General features: G+C 35.6%; 1 protein-coding gene across 10 annotated transcripts in view; it reads right to left on the bottom strand.

The window, feature by feature from the left end:
• GREB1L (GREB1 like retinoic acid receptor coactivator) overlaps positions 1 to 19,615 on the bottom strand; it is a 265,362-nt gene that overhangs the window by 126,206 nt on the left and 119,541 nt on the right. For 9 of the 10 annotated variants that reach the window (XM_055080757.1, XM_055080763.1, XM_055080758.1 and 6 more), the window contains exons 2-3: positions 9,729 to 9,836; positions 7,810 to 7,942 (exon numbers count right to left, since the gene is read on the bottom strand). The gene's annotated coding sequence lies outside the window, so the exon portion shown is untranslated. The remainder of the gene's footprint in view (positions 1 to 7,809; positions 7,943 to 9,728; positions 9,837 to 19,615) is intronic. The other variant, XM_028480515.1, reaches the window with a different exon arrangement.

The raw sequence follows: 19,615 nt of genomic DNA, 5'->3' as shown, positions 1-19,615 counted from the left end.
AGATTACCAGCCTTCCTTTCCTCTGAATCTCAAACAGCCCCCAGGGCCTGCAATGACATAGCATCCTACTAAGAATCAGCGTGAATAAATCTAAATTCAGGTCAGAAAATGGAGAAATACTTTTTAGAATCAGTTGTTAAATGAAATATGAAAAGAACAGACTTGTGAATTCTGTACATATGCAGATTTTTTTTTTTTTTTTTTTTTTTGTGGTATGCGGGCCTCCCTCTGCTATGGCCTCTCCCGTTGCGGAGCACAGGCTCCGGACGCGCAGGCCCAGCGGCCATGGCCCACGGGCCCAGCCGCTCCGCGGCACGCGGGATCCTCCCAGACCGGGGCACGAACCCGGCTCCCCTGCACCGGCAGGCGGACGCGCAACCACTGCGCCACCAGGGAAGCCCCCATATGCAGATATTTTATGTCTCTGGCTGACATTAAGTTTGTGAGACTGCACAGTGTTGCTTTTCCATGTTTTCTTTTATTACTGTGAAATTACAAAGGGAAAACTATATTAAATGTTTTGTTATAGCACTACAGACCTCTGAGATGCAAATAGGCACTCTTGGGGTATTGAGGAAATCTCTAAGAAAGGGATGGTACCCAATATGAGCTCTTTCTGCACCACTAATTAATTGCTCAAAATACAAGTGGAATCAAGTACAAATCACCATGACAGTGTGGTTTGGTGCCTCTCTGCTCTAGCCTTTTCTCTTCTTTACAGAAAGACAGACAAAAGAAGGGCAGAGTAGAACAGGCAGCTTCTATCACGGGTGGCTTTAGGAATAGGGACTGGAGCCGTAAGGAGAAGAGTAGCTTTGGAAACAGGTGCCTGCTAAGGCCTCTACCACCTCTCCTCTACTCTTTTTCTGCTGAAAATGGAAAGGAGAAGCAATACACACTGCAAGAGGCTACAACTTGATCAGTAATGTTTTTATTCCCTTTTTGTCAATGGTTTCATGGTTAATAATTACAGTATTATTAATGCAGTAACTACTTTTATAGTAGTTATTAAGTACAGAGGAAACAAGGAGAAAATTTTCCTTTAACCTAACTCTCCAAAGGCTTTTTTAAAGCATCAGATCAGATTTCAGAATATATACATAGATATATTCTGATTTTTCAAATGTTCAGTTATATGTGAAGCACATATCACAGTGGTAGGCACCTAGCAGGCAGATGATATAGCTGCTGCTGTCATCATTATTCTTACTAGTGACGGTCATAGTGGTGATGGTAGAAGCAGTAATTGTCATCATTGTTATTGTCAAGAAATGTGAAAGGAAACATTCTTCGTTGAACCATTATAATAGTAACATGGAGAACTTACTAACTGCCAGGAAAATACTGTTACTGCCCCCATTTTTAGGAGAACCGAGGCCTAGAGAAGTTAAGGAACTTGCCCAAGGTCATACTATGAGAAAAGGCCAAGAGACAGGAGTGGACTCTAATCAGTTTGTCTACAGCAGCAGCTGTCTTAGGCTATCTAATCATGTATGCCATTCAGTTGTTAAAACACCTACAGTAATGACCCAACTGGGAAATGGATACTCCATAAAGTGCTCCTAAATTGGCAAGCCAAGCCAAGCCAAAATAAATAAATAAATAAATAAAAATCAAGGAAGAAGATTTTTGTTTGCTGATTTGTCCTTGTCTACATATATCATGGCTGCAAGACAAGGCTGAAAAGGGAGTTTGAACATAGGATATGGGATGAATAGTAACAAAACCAAGCAACAATGTAAAAAATTGAAACAAAATAAAAACACCACCTCTCTCTTCAATTAAAAAAAACCACACCTCACTTTAAATGTTAGATGAAAGGTAAAAATGAACAAAGAGTAAATTACTTCACAAAGAATAACAAAATTGCCCCTCGATATCTTCAGGGATTTGGTTATAGGAACCTGGTGGGTACCAAAATTGGCAGATGCTCGAGTCCCGTATATTAAAAGGATAGTACAGTCGGCCCTCCGAATAGGCAGGTTGATTGAATCTGTGGATGCAGAACCCTTGGATACAGAGGGCTGGCTGTGCACACATACAGGAGAGGAAGCACAGGCCTGCCCCTAGACTCCAAAGCATCAGATCAATTGGCATCATGTCCCCTGACTTTGGGAATTCTCTTGCTGATACCCATTTTTCCCCATTGTTTTCAACTTTAGAAGATGCAGTCATGTTTCATTAATTCATTATGTGGCAAATCTAGAAATCAAAAGCATTCTTATCAACTCCCTAAAATATTAGGAATGTTTACATAACTCTTCCTATCTTCCTCCAATCTTTCCCCTTTCTAAAATAAATTTAATTTTTCTAGTGAAGACAAGAGAAAGTTTTCTAAAGAATGATAAAAAGAAATGAATTTGAGACTGTATCTTCCTTGTCTTTCTTCTCACATCTGTGTAAAAAGAAGTAGTAGATTTCAGATATTGACCAATCTATTACTGTTAAAAAGTTAACACAATTTAATTTCAATTTCCCTCATTCATCCATGGTAGGACACAATTTAGGTAGGTAGAAGTCACAAGAAAAAGACTACAATATTGATAATATGATATGAATTTACTAGAAATTTCATAAATACATTTCTTCTTGTAAAGATAATATCAATGCAAGCAGAAAAAAGTCTAGAAGTACATAAAATAAACTGTTAATATTTATCTATTGGAGTGGAGTTGTTTTTAAATGATCTTTCTATTTCCTTATTGGTATCTTCCAATTTTTTTTTTGGTATCTTCCAATTTTTAAAGTAGTGAACAATATTATAACAATAAATGAAAAGGAAAATATCATATGAGTTAATCCCAACTCTATGACTATCCCTGAACAAGTAGTTTTAAACAAGTAGTTTTAAAAATAGACTTATTACTCAAAAAGACAGTAAGAACAATGGAATTTGCAACGTGCACACCCCCACCCTCTTCCTGGTACTTTAGGATTCCAGGGGAAATAAAATTCACTCCAGTGTTTAGACCAAGAAACTCCCATTAAGAGTTGGCATTTCTACTACTACCTTCTAGCATAAGATTCCAAAGCATTTTTTCCCAGTTATGATACACTTGTACTGACCCAACCATCTCCCTCAACAAGTTCTTTTGACCAAGTAAAAATATTTTCAAGGTACTGCAATTGGGCTATTAATAAAGGTTGACTTTTAATACCAACTATCTGGAGAAGGTAAGCATTAATTTTTTTAAAAGTAGTTTTTAAAAGGTTTCATCACAGTTAGTGACTAGTAAGAACAAGACTAACTCTGATTTTTTTTTTTTTTAAATCATGTACAGTTGGCCTTTGGTAGCAGCGGGTTTCTGCACCTAACCACGAAATCAGTCCTCAGTTGGTTAAATCTGAGGATGCAGAAGCCGGCAGATGCGGAGGACCAACTATTCTAGCCATTTTAAATAAGGGACTTGAGCATCCGTGGATTTTGGTATCTGCGGGGTCCTGGAACAAATGCCCTGTTGATACCGAGGGAGGGCTGTAGGGTGTAAAAGAAAAAGAACTGAATCTAAGACACTAGGGTTGCCTGGTTTTAATAGCAAATTAGGTTATGGAGCAGGTAGATGGGAATATATATATTTTTAGACGGTTTCAAATTTGTAGTTCCAAGCTTTGTCTACTGAAAAGTCCCAGAAGCAATGACAATTCAATAAACAATAAGCACTTCCTAGTACTCTGTGGTTTCCTACTAGCATACTCACTGAAAAGAATCAAGTCTCCCTGAAGGCTCCAATTCCAGGTCTGGGGCAGGAAATACCACATTTGGAACTACACACTGTGTAGTTGGTTGAATCTGTGGTTACCAAGGACTGACTATGGGACTCGAGCATCTGCGGATTTTGGTATCTGCGGCAGGTCTTGGAACCAACCCCCCACCACCATGGATACTGTGGGACAACTGTACACACTATGATCCTTGAACATCTTGTGCCAGAAAGCAAAGAAGCTATCAGAGACTAATTGGTCACGTCAAAAGACATAGGAATCAACATGAAGGGTTCCCACGGGCCAAAGATGAGAGAAATTGAACATAAAAGAGAATAAATGCAGTGGACTGGAGCACATTTAAAATATAAAATGCGCAAATTAATTTTGCCTCTCAAGTAGAAAAAGAGAACTCCTCTTGGGAAAAAAAAAAAAAAAACCCAAACAAAGCACCTGATTTCATGCTACTAAAAGGAAAAGGAAAGAGTGAAACATTTATCCTGCTCTTCCTATACTCTGAAGAATCCAAACAGCCCTGGTTCTTGAGAGTTTTTATTTTTTTGATGAAGAATTCTAATTAATAAATGTAGAAAGAATGACAGAATTTTAAAAATGATCACTTCTCAACCCTTAATGCAAAATTCATTTAGGCAATGATAATAAGTGAAAACATTAGATAAAAGGTTGATGTGGAGGGATCTGTCACCTCCTGAACCACTGATCAAGTTTAGCATCACTAAAAGTGAGGCAATGAGACACCATGTGCCTCCCCATGGGAGACAATATGAAACACACACACTACCTAGGACGTATTTCTGCCAAAGGGTGTAAGGAATGTAGTCAAACTCTAGAGCTAACTTCCATTTATAGGATGGAGGACCAAGTTAAATGAAACCAAGTGGAAACAAGCAGATTCAGAAAGAGGGACAGGTAGACAGAGCAACTGATCCAGTTTCTGCAAGGAGACAAGGTTATCTAATTTGTAGGTGATGGAACTAGAATTCAAATTTAGACTCAAAAGCCCATGTGTTTTTCCCCCCCACTAAACCAAGCTATTTGAAATAGAAAAAAATGTGAGAGTGAAAATGATACATTCTGTTTGTGTGTGTGTGTATGTGTGTGTAGCTGTCTTCGGTTTGAATTTTTTTTTAAAGGCACAATTTATTGACTGTGCCAGGCATAGTACTAAATAGACAACTTCGTAAAACTTGTCAGTGGTTTGTTATCTTTTTCTCTATAGATGTTGTCACCCACTTTCCAAAGTTTAACAATCATCCACCCAGGCAGGCAGCATTTATAGAAATCCCACTATTGAAGTGGTTAAGCACACAGGCTCTGGAGTCACATGACCTTAATTCAAATCCTGCACCTACTACCCTGCATGATATTGGGCAAGTTACTTAATCTCTCATCTGTAAAATAGGGTAGTACAATCATCATAGGTTTTTGTGAGAATACATGAGAAGTTATACACATATAATATTTTTAGAATAGTGCCTGGCACAAAATAAATGTGCAGAAAATGTTAGAAGTAATATGTGGGGTTTTTTTAAAACTTGTGCTACATCGAGGATACTAAGAAAAGTTGAGGCACCTCCTTGTATGTGTTGGGCACAGCAGCAGATTTGGGGGCATTGTTCTGGGAACAAATGACCAGCAACGTAAAAGCTCCAAAAGCTGGTATTTGGTGGTATATACAATTCACTTATTAAGAAATTTTACAATCATACATACAAATCGTTATTGTCCCTTATAGCTATCAGATTCTTTGACTTCATATAAGAAAGTTACTTGTTGTAGGCATTACTGCTTACATGTCCTTTCTCTGTCAAACATATTCACTGATGAGAGTGATAATGTGTAACTACTAGAGCAAGAAATCAAACATGGTTCTTTCAAGTTCTCAGAGTCTACAATTCAAAATTTAAAACAAGCGTTTATTCACAGTTCTCTCTTTTGTGCTTTTTGCATTTTATTTATTCTTTTAAATTGATATTTGTTGCTCTTAATTAAAATTAGTTGGGTCTAGTATTTGTCTGACTCCTCCATTAAATTTCAATCACCTAGGGGAAAATATTGCATTTACAGCTGGAGTTGAGTTTAAAAAAAAAAGAATACATTGAGCTTTTTTGTGTCTTATCCAATTATACATTAAACAGGTTTGAAGAGATACTATCTCTTCCCAAGCACATTCCAAAAAAAGCACAAAATTAATGATGCATTCAAAACAAAAGTGTTCTATTTCATTTTTATTCATTCTCCTGCTGAAAATCTTTAGAAAATGCAAACAGATTAAAACACAAAATTTCCAACCTCTTTTAATAGTTCTTTACATTGAAATCTGAGTGACTTTCTTTTGACAGTTTCTGAAGCCAAAAGTATTTTAAGTACTGAAATAAAAACCTAGCCCTAGTAACTTTATTCTAAAATTAACTGTTTTTACCAATATACTTACAGATATGCAATACGTCTTAAATTGCCACAGAAATAATTACTGTCATATGCAAACTAATTTCATAATGATTTTGTAAAAACTGTCAAAATTAAAAGATAAAGGACAATGCTATTTTTCCTTTGTGACAAGGAGGTACGTGTTACTACTGGAAATTTTACTTTCTTCCTTGAAATACCAGAAATTCTTCTGTAAAATAAACACATCTCATCAAGACTCTCTGGAACTAGTATAATTACCAGAGGCAATCGCTGTGTTAGATCAAAGAAGCAAAACAATAATAGGCAACGTGTGACCTCTACCATGTCACCAGAGACCAATTTTTCAACAGGGAGAAGAGTCAATAATCCAGAACAGAAAACATTAAATAACCAGAAATGCTTCCAAAGTGTGGCTTGCCACATCCATCAAGGCTGCCACACTCAGAGAGTTAGAAGTCTCTATGGTTTCCGAGAGAACAAACTTCTGGGGATTTATCACAACAATCATTAAAATCTGCATAAAGCACCAGAGGCAAAAACCAATTTCCCAAATGCAGAGTAGAATTTCAAAAGATACTGCAATGATTTTCCAAATTTCATAGTATGCTTTAACAAGTATAAGGGGAAGAACACAGATGATTAAACATTTTTCATATAACATTCACCTAATTTTTCTTATTTACCTATCCCCATTTAATTTTCCTAAGAAATTGTTTGGAAATCAGGCTATGAACATTAACCAGATAAATATAATTAATAAGAACACATTAAAGACTTCTGCAGGTTTTTTGTTTTGTTTTTGTAATAATAAAACAAAACAGGGCTTTGGTCTCCTTTGTAATATATGTAGTTGACTAATAAGAATTATAAGGGTGCAAAGAGGGGTAAAGAAATTCCCACTCTCAGTAATTACAGTCAAATAGAAATACATTTAAAATTGACTTTTAAAAAGCACCACGAATAAAACTCTGCCTTGGAATCAGCAAAATCTGACTGATTTTCTTAGCTGCTAGTGGTGTCTTCTTTCAAAATCAGATGTGAGTTAGGGACTGAACACACGTATCTGAATTATTTAACCTGCAAACACCCATTCAGCTGGTAATTCAGAGAGTAGTAAAAGAGGGGCTTAGCTTAAAAGAAAAAGCACTGGAAATTCAAAGCAACTGTGAACATTCTGGTCTTATAGGGATGTGTTACTCCTGCTGCCTTCATCTTTCCACTTGGTCATCTGCTCCTGTCTTTCCATCTTCTTATCTTATTAACATTGCTAATTGTATTTGTCAGTTTTGCCACAATTTCAGTGCTACTTAAACAGCTGTGGGTTTTCTTTAGGCAATTATCAGTCACTACACTTAGGTTTCTAAATTAGTTGTTGAAAGGCACTTTAACCTTGAAAAAATAGACACAGCACACTGCATGGTTAAGCCTTACATTTATGTACACGTGGCTTTAAAATGAATAATTATTTAAAAGGATTTAAAAAATCACACACACAAGTAATTCAAACTTATTGTAAAGTTATACATTAGCAAGAAAATGCTTAACAAAGCCTATTCTATACTACTCATCATTTTATCTTTTCCTCTTTACGTATTGTAATACACACATTCTATGTCTAGGTACATGTATATTGTATATAAACTGGGCCATCAAAATACTGCCAAATTCCTCTACCTTTTACTACCTATCTGCCAGGTGGCAACACCCTTCGAAAGTCTCCCCAATCATATAAGTGGTGTCTTGAAGTCACTGGGCTGCGTGGCAAAGAGTTCTTACAACATGCAGATTGCTCCGCTTTCTCCATTTCCTTTCAAAGAGAAAATTATTTATTCTATTTGTTTTTCTTATTCTCTATTCTTGACTCTGACATTGTTTTTCTTCTTACTACTACAAAATGCACAAGAAACACAGTCAGGGAGAAACCCAAGTTTTAAAGTTATTCATCAACTGATACCCATTTCTATGAAATACAACTAAATTAAAAAAACAAAACTTCTGTAATCCAAAAATAAATGGCACATGAAGTGCCATGTATTCCCTTTGTATATTAAAATAAAGTCAAAGAACTTTTTAGAGTTAAGTTTCGGCGTTTTTAAAGGTTTATAATATCCTGCTTTGGGGTCAGTCAACAGCTTGTTAGAATAATTTTAAAATTAATGAAAGCTCATTCCTTACTCACCTCCCCTCCCCACCCCAAGACCTGCCACTTTCTGCTCCAAGGAAGGAAAAAGGTGGTATTTCAACAGTGTAAAATTCTTCACTGAGAGACAAACATTAAAATGATAAACATTTTGGAAAGCAAAGTACACTTCAAACCCCAACTGTTCTTTCAGACCTATATTGACTCTTATAGTAGTTGCCAACATTTGGTAAGGATTATCCTTCCATTAGACAAAAGCAAGCATTCCTTAGATAAATCAGGAGTTTTTGCCATGAGACTCATAAAACCTTTTCACAACACAGATTTTCAAGAGAATCCTTTAAGGTTTTAGGAGGCTGCTCCTTTTACTCAGTAACAAAATACACCCCATGGTGTCTCACTGACCCCACTCAGCTGTCCTTTGACCTCTTCAATTGTTGAAGCCTAACTCCAGGGCCCGCAGAATTTGCCTCCCATATCAAAAAGGCAATGTCGCTTCCTCCTAGCACCTGGTGTAACAAAACGCAACAGTTCTCCCTCTCTCTGTCTCCTCTGCTCCTTCTCGGACCATTTTCCAGATGTTCCAGGCCCAAATGTTAAGCCGATACTAGGTTTCAGGATTTGCGTGGTCACCATGAAGGCACAAACAGGGACCCGGCTAAAGTGGCAATGACCCTCTTGTTCTTTTTGGCCTCAAAAGGATACGATGGGTCATAAAAGAGGAAAAGATCTTTGGCCTCTTTTGGAAATGCCAGGCTATTGAAGCACGTTTTAACTTCCAAAAGGAGGGAACCAGTCTTGGGTTATGCCCTGAACAGACAAGAGTTACCTAAACAGTATCCCTAAATTCTCAATTCTAAGCAAACTTTTGATTTTCTTTGACATAGGAGGGAAAAAAGGACAGTATCACCTTTTTTTTTCTTTTCTAAATTAAAAGTCTTCCAGAAATAGAAAAAGAAAACTTTTATAAAACTTTTAAAACATACATCTCAGGATACTATTATATGATAAAAAGTTTAAATATATGTGGTCACTAGATATGGTTTGGGTTTTTCTGCAGAGGCCTATAATCTAGATGTCTCTCTTGTTAGACAACTTGAAAGATAAAACCACAATCAACAAAGAAGAATCGAGAACTGAACTCTTATTGTCTTAATTTAGGTATACAGGAAATATAACACAGAGGCTGTTGTAAGAAAAAAAAAATCTTAAAGCTGAGAAAGTGTTTTGTTTTGGGTGTTTTTTTTGTTTTTGTTTTTGTCTTTTGGTGGAGAGGATGGGGGAGGGGAGAGGGAAGCAGGGAGGTGAGGAAATAGGAGAGGAGCTCTTAGAAATATCTGCTTCATCAGTTTAAGTACCAAAGATAGTAGCTTTATCTAAATTCTAAATATATTCCAAAAAATATTTGTTTCTTAAAAAATTTGGAAGGGGGCATATTATAATTGTACAATACCTTGGTTTATTTATTAACATTTTTGAATCACGTTCATGATTAAGTTGGTCTGTCAACACTTCAGGGAGCCTGTTGCCTAGATTTTACTTGTTTAAAGCTTTTTTGTACCTGCAAAAACATAAAAAATAATATATACGTAAAGACATGAGTTAATTTCCAAATGCATTATATTCCACAATACGGTAATTTAAATATTTACAATTCTACAAAAATTCCAGTTAGAAATGGATTATCAAACTCTTACACAACTCCATATATGTCATAAATGGCAAATACAGATATTCCTCCTTCTTAAATACTCCCCAAATGATCACTCTTTATTCTATATACTCAAAAAGAATTTCTTTTCTGAAGAGTTCCCCCTACTAAATGTAAGTTGAATAAATCTATTAAGTCTGCATTTTGGACAGGTGTTACCATAATGCTTAAAGTCCAGAGACTATTTTTATTTTCAGAAATGAAATTAGTGAAAGGTAATTTCCTTACCCTAAGGAGTTTGAATTTTATAATCTCTGGTGCTTGACCAAAATTTACCTTCCCAAAGAAGTATCAAAAATTTAAGACATAACTAATATTGATTAAAATTATTTTTCTACTTTTTGAGATGAATGCTTTAATAATTTCCACGGAAGAAAGCCTGCAAGAATAAAAAGAGCTACAGTTTCCTACCCTTTTGAGTAGTGTATTCTTAGAAGAAATTAAATAATTATAATTACATATAACTGGTTGAAAATTACAGTGTGCATATTATTCTCTCTGCTAGATTATAGTCAATATAAACTATTGCATGGAAAAAATAGAAAATACAGTCATAAGGCATCAAGGGAAATAAAAACTATTTGTCATTGTTTTTTACATAACTTAGAAGTGTTTCTATTTTGTTACTGTGTCTAAAAAGAAAAGAGGATTTTCCTAAGAATGTTCTAATTTCAAAATGCATATTTATGGCACTAAAACATTTAAAGTAATATTAACGTATATTTCTAAAAAAAATGCTTTCATTTTATTCTCCTTTTATGCCAACATGAAAGAGAGAAAAGAACCACTTTAGATTTTGAAATAAAAATATCTTACCTCTCTTACTGTCAGAAGAACGTCTTCAGGCAAAAGAACAATTAAAAATGCAAGTCACAGATTTTCAATCTCATGTATTTTGCACCCACCCACCCACAAATAGACATCGTTTTGTAAATCAGGAGTCTTCCTCCCTCCATCCGAACCCAAGATTACCCCATATGGTCAGCAAGGTCAAACTGCATTACTGCCAATGAAACTATATGACTCCACAAGGACCTTAATGATTTTAAAAAAAGGTCAGTAATCCAATTCCAATTGCTTCAGAGTCTAAAATTGCTAATTTTTGGCCACGTGCTGCACACTTCACCTGCTAGTAATGACATTTTTGTATTTTCTTCTAATTACACTCAAAGCTAAGACCTTTGGCCCCGGGCCACAGACCCCTACTCAGGCTGCACACATTCTCTTAAACGACCTGATCCTTTGTTGTCACTCTTACTCTTTCATCTATTATTTACACCCATAGAGAAGGAAGATACTCCACCATTTGTATAGCTTAAAGCTTCTAATCATCTTAATTTCTTTGCCTTTCAACCTATGGTCTTTTTCATAGACGAATGCCAAAAAGTTTGACAAAATCATTTTTTTCAACCGCGTACACACACCACCTTCCCCTGTCTTACTCCCCGGCCAAACTCCTTCCTGTTCCTTCTCTACCACAGAAGGGACTTTGTATCAGCTGGGATTCACAAATTTTGACTTTCACCAACAAAATGAATTTCTAAATATAATACAAAATCTCCGCCTTGCTCTCACAGATCGATATCGATTGTATTTCTCTCATCAAAGAGCCTATTAAATTAAGTGGAAGGTTACTTAAAATTACTTAATGTCTGCCCCCCAGCCTCCCTAAGGCATAAGCATAGAATTTTCAGAATTCCACTGCAAAAATATCAAAGAAACTTCAGTAAACAGTAAGGATGTTAGTTATGTAGCTGAAACTTTTCAAATGTTTTATTATCTACAGATGCTCAAATGCTTACAAGAAAAGGAAAAAAAAAGAAAAGAGGAAGGAAAGCATAACAAAAAATACATATAAAGAATATTTATCTGTAATATATTACAGATAAAAGAATTTGCAAATCTTTACCACATTTAAAAGTCTAGTTCTCCAAATAGCAAAATCCTTACATAAAACATTCTATGTCTTTGTAATTTCCCAACACTTTTCCCACACTTAAAAAAAAAAAATGTCCAGACACATTTTGAAAATCCAAAGCACAGAACTGTTTACCATGATGCAGATGTCCCCTTCAGATCATGGCAGCCACCCCAAGACTCTGATTTCCAAGATGTTTATAAAAGGACATATGATCCATCTTTGCTCTCTCTTCCTCTATTGCTCAGCTTACTCTTGATTTCTAACAGTATTTCCTTGTTGTCTGTCCTCTCTGCAGACCCTGAAACCCCTTGTCTTTTCTTATTTTCACCATTTGCTTCAACCAGCAGTTCACTGGAGACCCATCCATCTTGTAATGCTAAAGTGACAGATGCTCTCAGGAACCACCACACTGGTGAGTGAACAAAAGATAACATCACCTCTAGGAACTCCAGAGAGAAATACAACTGCAACCTTAAGACAGGGACTGACTTGACAGACATTGGACCATAAACCTCTTCTAAGCAAAAAAGAAAACAATTGCCACACACACAAAAAAATCTGACACAATCAAAGGCAGAAAAGAGTGATTATTTGTGGATTGCCTTTTCACTCTGCAGCTCACTTTTCCCCCCTCAACGCTTTTATATTGGGGCAATTCACTTGCCAAGAGGCAAGAGAAGGTCTTGGGGAAAAAACCCTTCCTCAAGTAGCTTCTTTCATTCAACAATATTCAAAGTGAAATTCATTTACATGTGTGTTTCAGTAAATCTAAGGCTTATGATACAGCATCCTTAAGGCTGACCCATCTCGTTTGCATAAAGCAATATCTAGACTCAGAAATGCTGGCTCAGTTCTGCCGCTGTGAAAGGCATATGCATACTTTGCAAATTAAAAACACGTTAGAAATTAAAAAGCAATACATAACACAACGTCAACAATATGTGTAGCTCATAAAAGAAGCTCATCATTCATTCATCAGACAACCTCCAACTTGGGTTAAAGAGACGGTTAACAAGAGGATTCTGGGAAGGACTACAGCTCTCTTTTTTAACAAAGAAAAGGTCATATTAACATCTCCCAGCAACAAACTAATGACATGGATGCTGTAGATGCAGGGGACTCTGCTTGATGTCATCTAGGTTTCTTTGGGTTTTGGTTTTCATTTTTTTAAGCATCTTACTTAAAATCTTCATGCAGCTAAAGGCAAATTTAAACTCTAACATTTAAATTTAATTTTAAATTAACTCTAACATTTAAATACAGTGAAGGGAAATTTTAGACGAACAGAGAAACAGCAACTGATTTGGAGGGCAATTAAGAACATTGTGATCAATGTCAATTATGAGGATTAACAACCCGTTTTTATAATAGATATCAAGGAACACAGAACTCTGCTGCAGCTAAATTCATTATCATTTTCAAACAGGGTAAATGATACAAATATCTTTATTGAATCTAAAATAAAGAGTCAAGTGCTCAAGAAAAGTTCTGTCAACCTTATTTCTAAGAAGAAATGTCAGCATTTACAATGGCATTTCTTTAGTCAAATATTTTAATTTTTCTTTAAAATTTTTGCACAAAAAACCTTTAAGTTACACTTATTTGTCTTTGGAGTCACTAATGACTCTTCTCATCCCTATTTTACTAAAAAAAATATAAAATTTAAAAGATACTTTATTTTATCTCTTACATTTGGATTATTTGTGGGGTAAAAGAAAAATTTTCAACTTGATAAATCAATATATCTTTTTCTTAAACATTGTTTTATGTTTCCTTTATTTCCTCAAACTCTTCAGTGTATCTGTACAAATAAGATAATACAAATATTTCACAATCTCAGAATTTTCTGATTTTTATTTTAATACTGGCAAAACATAATGCATATAAAATAATTAAGTGAATATATACAATTAGGTAACTCAATGGGGAAAAGATTAAGTAATTACAGACTGCTTATCAATATATAAAGGACTTGTTCTAATATGGACTTGATCTTTAACTAGACAACTTTGTTTAATACATATTGACCTTAGGTAATACCCCCAAAACTCCTGGTCTAAAAGCACCACATCGTTCAACACTCTCAAACTTTGGCATTAATATCAAGAGAGAGACGTGACCTTGAAATGACAGTTCCATTGCAGAAACTCAAAAAAAGACCCAATTAAAAGATCTACTTTAAACACAATAGGATCAATATTGCATGCAGGAAAAGTACACCCCTGTGGAAAGTTCTTATTGTCTGACTGATCAAAAACAAAACAAAACTTTTCTTTTTTCAGGGCCTCCTCCAGATCCCAGTCAGTGCCAGAAATCCACACAGGAAAAAAATCCATCAAAATGAAACCCTAAAAGGGTTTACCCTTCACCATTCTATTTGCACTTCAAAACCCTGTAAGGCCTTCAGTTAAAGCCCAGGGCTGAACCATTTCAATAATAAGAGAGGTGGCCAGCAGTAATTTATCTCCCATTTGGCCTCTGGACAGAGCTGTAATGTCTAGGAAGCTTCCCTTCCCTGACTCGAAACCTCCCCCAAGTCTCAACCTTCATTTGTGCAGCTTTGGATCTGCAATACCTTATAAACAACTCATATGCCCCTTCCAATCAGATGCAAGAACAGTTTGTAACTCAAGATTTGAGTACATTTTCTTGGCAATGCTTTCACAAAATGGAATGCTGCTGAGGTAATCAGAGCATTGAAAATACCAGGTTAAATTTCAGGTTCTCTTTGTTGTAATAAGTTGGAGAAGAAAGAAACTTCCTTAACTTCAGCCTTTTTCTTCTCACACATGTTGATTGTTGTCAGAACTTCTTAAACTTTTTCCAATTTATACCTTGATATCCTTTACATTTTGGGCTACATCAGCCAACTTCCTGCAGTGATGTTCATGTAAATTTAAATCCTTGCATTGTAAAATATCTTAACAAATCCAAAAAAGTGGAGATTTCACAGGTCACAGACTCCTGGGTCAAAAAGACCTTAAAAACAGATATCAGACCACTATGACTCAACTGATTTATTCTACATTTGTTATCAAATTTGAACAGTAACTGTCATCACACGCACTCACCCAGTTTTCCTCTAGTAAAATAAACACCAAACAATGTCAACAGTTATTTAAATTGAAATATAGGTCCCAGAAGTTATCATATGGGAAACAGTGAAGTTACTCCTTAAAAATGGAGAACATTTTGTCACTAGGCATGAATTTTCTATTTTAAAATTATGTTCATATGCTTGCTAGTATACAAAGAAGATGAAAAATATATGCACCCTTTCCCCTACCTGTTCATTGCTTTCTGTTTTCATTTCAATGACAGGAGTTTGTTTTTCTAATTGATTCTGATAAATTCCATCTGAATGCCACATTAACGACTTGGCCTAAATGATTCCACTATAGTGATTCTGGTTTTATAAGATGAAAACTTTCAAGTTATTTCATCAACTTTATAAATTTAGAGACTCCACAGGCAAATATAAAAGCATTTCATTTAAACCTAATATCAGTTAAGAGAAGTTTAAAAGAATAAAATTAAATATATGACTGATAGTTAAAAATACAAGAAACACAGAGTTTTGTTAGTTAAAAGAAAAGAATTATTTATGTTTTGGTGATATTTATCAATAACAAATATTTTCTTCCATTAAAAAGGTACAACTAACTATCCTTACACCTTGTTAGCAAATATTTTTCATTTTCAGAGCTGCAAATACCAGATTCTAAAAAAACCAACTCTCACAGCCAATGACTTTACTGCATGCTACCAGGTCAATGAATCTCAGATTTGTGTATGAGATAACATAAAAATTCAAACTGCATATATAAACCAAGAAAAATAGATAACTGAAAAAACCTACAGGACATGAATTTTTATATAACTGAAACAAACTTTGTCACTAATAATAATATTCAAGAAAACAAATTTCTTAACCTACCACATGACTTTAAAAAAAAAGCTTTCCTCAGAGAGTCAACAAGAGTAATTGATCCACCACAGAGGAAATATTCAATCTTCATTAAATATTTATTCAGTGCAATAGGTTGTTAGGTCTGTTTAGACCTCAAAGAAGAAATAGTTCCTGTCTGGTAGGAATCAGGTCTTGGGAGAATTGAATGGAGATGAGAGGCAGTTCCTCAAGTCATGACATTATATTTCAAAATGACAACGCTAAAAACTGGAGGTGTGCTACAAAATGTATGCTACTACTTTGAAATCTGACACAGGGACTTCCCTGGTGGCACAGTGGTTAAGAATACACCTGCCAACACAGGGGACACGGGTTCAAGCCCTGGTCCGGGAAGATCCCACATGCCGCAGAGCAACTAAGCCCCTGCGCCACAACTACTGAGCCTGCGCTCTAGAGCCCACAAGCCACAGCTACTGAGCCCGTGTGGCACAACTACTGAAACCCGCGCACCTAGAACCTGTGCTCCACAATAAGAGAAGCCACCACAATGAGAAGCCCGCGCACCGCAACGAAGAGTAGCCCCCGATTGCAGCAACTAGAGAAAGCCCGCGCAGCAACAAAGACCCAACACAGCCAAAAATAAATAAATAAGTAAATTTATTTTTAAAAAGAAATCTGATGATACTTTAAGGGAGTATTAATTTTAACAAGGTTCGACTGGGTAAGTGAGCAACTTGATTTCCTATTAATGTAGCACAATAAGATTTGGATGTCCAGGATCTGTGGTTCCCAACCCTCCCACCATAGCCAAGTCACCGGTCTTCTCTGGGCCTGTTTCCATATCCATAAAATGAAGGATAAAAGTAATACATTTCCAGATCAAAAACACTATGGTTGTAATGCGGGAAGGGAAAAGATCCCATTCACAATGGCAACAACAAAAAGAACACTCAGGACTCATCTTAATGATGGACCTGTGATAACATTTTTTAAATTGCCAAAGTTGATTTGGGTGATTTAGTGAAAATTTACACACAGAGAAATATGCTGAGTAGAGAAGCCTAATTGTAAAATTACTTGTTTCTCAAACAAAATAATAAACAACACAATTCCAATCAAAATAACAGTAGAATTTGGGGAGAACATTATGAAAACATCCATAAATTCATAAGGAAGATTATCAAAGAAAAGATGGGAAAAACATCTTTTCAAAAAAGGTTATAAGGAGAGGCGAGTCAAAATAAATGTTACATTATAACGTGAGAGCTTTTGGCCATTAAATCCATGCCACTAAATCCAGTGAATATTTTTCGGTTCTCATCTAACATTCCTTCTGAGTATATTTCTTGAAATTTCCTTTCCTTCCACTTGATTTCACCTTGCAACTTTCTGGTTTTCTTCCTTTCCTATGCTGCTTTTCAATTTCCTTTGCACTCCCATATTACACTACCCAGCAATGAAATGTTGGCATTCCACAGAGTCTAGTCTGTGGTAGCCATCTTCCAAGATGGCCCCAATGATTCCTGCCTCCTGTGTAATCCACTCCCACATCAAATCAGGGATAACTTATGTGATCAATAAAATATGGAACAAGTGACAATGTGTGATTTCCAAGGTCATACAAGACACTGCAGTTGCTGCCTTGACCTCTTGGATCACTTGCTCTAAGACGGGGCAACCACTGTGTTGTAAGGACACCCAAGCAGCTCTCATAGGTCCTCGTAAGTAGGAACTGAGGCCTCCTGCCAACAACCAGGACCAACTTCCCTAGTTGCTCTCCTTGCCTCCTCTCTGGCACCCTCCAATCACTTCTCTGCATCACAGTGAAAATATAATCATGTCAACTCTTTGCTAAAGACTTTTGAAGTTTTATACTGTTGAGGATAAAAATCAATATTGGAAATGTCCCTGCCTATCTCTCTAGCCTTATTTTGCACTGTTCTCTTCCTAAAGACGGTGCTCCAGCAACACTGACCAACCTTTAGATACTTACATTCCCTCTGCCTGTGATACCACCCATCCTTCTACTTTTGCCTACTTAAATCACCTCATCCTTTAGGTCCCAACTGAAGCACTGCTTCCCTAATCCCCTCAGCCCTTTGCTGAAAGCTCTCATAGAAACTTATTCAGCTCCTGTTTAACTTTTAATTCACTTTTGAGCTATATAATTTGTATGATCAATTGTTTTAATGTTTGTCTTTCTTTCTAAATTCTAAGCTACACTGAAAGTAGGGACAATGTTTTTGGGGTTTTCCTATTATTGAAATCACAGCACCTACTGTGGTGTCCTCCTACATAGTAGGCACTCAAAAATATTGTTTGAATAATTTAATAATTTAAAATATAGGGCCGGCACATGAATGAGAAGCTCATTGGTGACAGTCCAAAAAAACCTTATTATCTATAAGAATTATTATATGATAATTGAGGCATTATAAAACAATAAAGGGAAGGAGGAATTGTTCATTTAATTATACTGAAGTAATATTCAACAATTTAAAAAGTAACAGCTAACAAACAACTTAGAGTAGACACTAAAAATAAATACCAGAGAGACAAAAGATTAAATTTAAATATCTATATCTAAATACATTTTTATGCCTACCCACATAAGACCATATAAAAACTAAGAGGAAACAGAATTAAATATTTTTTACACTGATATTTATCATGTACCAAGATTTATTATGGTATCATAGTGAGAATTTAGCTTTCTAAGCCTGGAAATCACAAAGGATAAGATTGACAGATTTGACTAGTGAACATATCAAACTTCCATATATTTAACACCTAAAACAAATAAAAAGAAAAACTTTTCTAGCTAATGAAAAGAGTTAATGTCTACTATGTATATAATAAAGTAGAACATTAATATCCCCACTCCTGGGCACAACTTACTATTCCATCCATGGGGAAATAGTTAAGCACATTATAGTAACAGCAACAACCACTACCATTTACTGAGTACCTACCATGTACCCCACGTACATTGTCTCATTTAACCTCACAAATCCATCCATAAATAGAATTCTATAAAGCTATAAGAAGTATATTTTTGACATAGAACTATGTTCATAATATATGAAATGGAAAATATAAAACAGTAGGTTCCCATTTCTATGAGGAAAGAAATACGTAAGTAACCTATTAAGATAAAGGGCTAACAATATAAATCCAAACAATGTGATGTAAATTTAAGACAACCCTCAGAATGCAAGAAAATATTTGCAAACAAAGCAACTGACAAAGGATTAATCTCCAAAATATACAAGCAGCTCATGCAGCTCAATGTCAAAAAAACAAACAACCCAATCCAAAAATGGGCAGAAGACCTAAATAGACATTTCTCCAAAGAAGACACAGGGAGGGGGAAGGGCAAGCTGGGACGTAGTAAGAGAGTAGCATTGACATATATACACTAGCTATCTGTTTTACATAGCTAGTGGGAAGCAGCTGCATAGCACAGGGAGATCAGCTCAGTGCTTTGTGACCACCTAGAGGGGTGGGATAGGGAGGATGGGAGGGAGACGCAAGAGGGAGGAGATATGGGGATATATGTATACATATAGCTGATTCACTTTGCTATACAGCAGAAACTAACATAACATTGTAAAGCAATTATACTCCAATAAAGATGTTAAAAACCCCACAAATTTATATAAAATATATAAATACTGGGTAATGTGTTTATAGAATGTAATTTTTTCTTCATGCTTATCTTTATTTTCCAATTTTCTATAAGAAGTGATTTCAAATTTTATGCATGCTGCAACTTAACTAAGCTCTGTTTTCTTTTAT

This window comes from Physeter macrocephalus, chromosome 19, assembly GCF_002837175.3.
Source record: "Physeter macrocephalus isolate SW-GA chromosome 19, ASM283717v5, whole genome shotgun sequence".
In the NCBI taxonomy this organism is placed as follows: domain Eukaryota; kingdom Metazoa; phylum Chordata; class Mammalia; order Artiodactyla; family Physeteridae; genus Physeter; species Physeter macrocephalus.
This window is presented reverse-complemented; position numbering and strand designations above follow the sequence as displayed.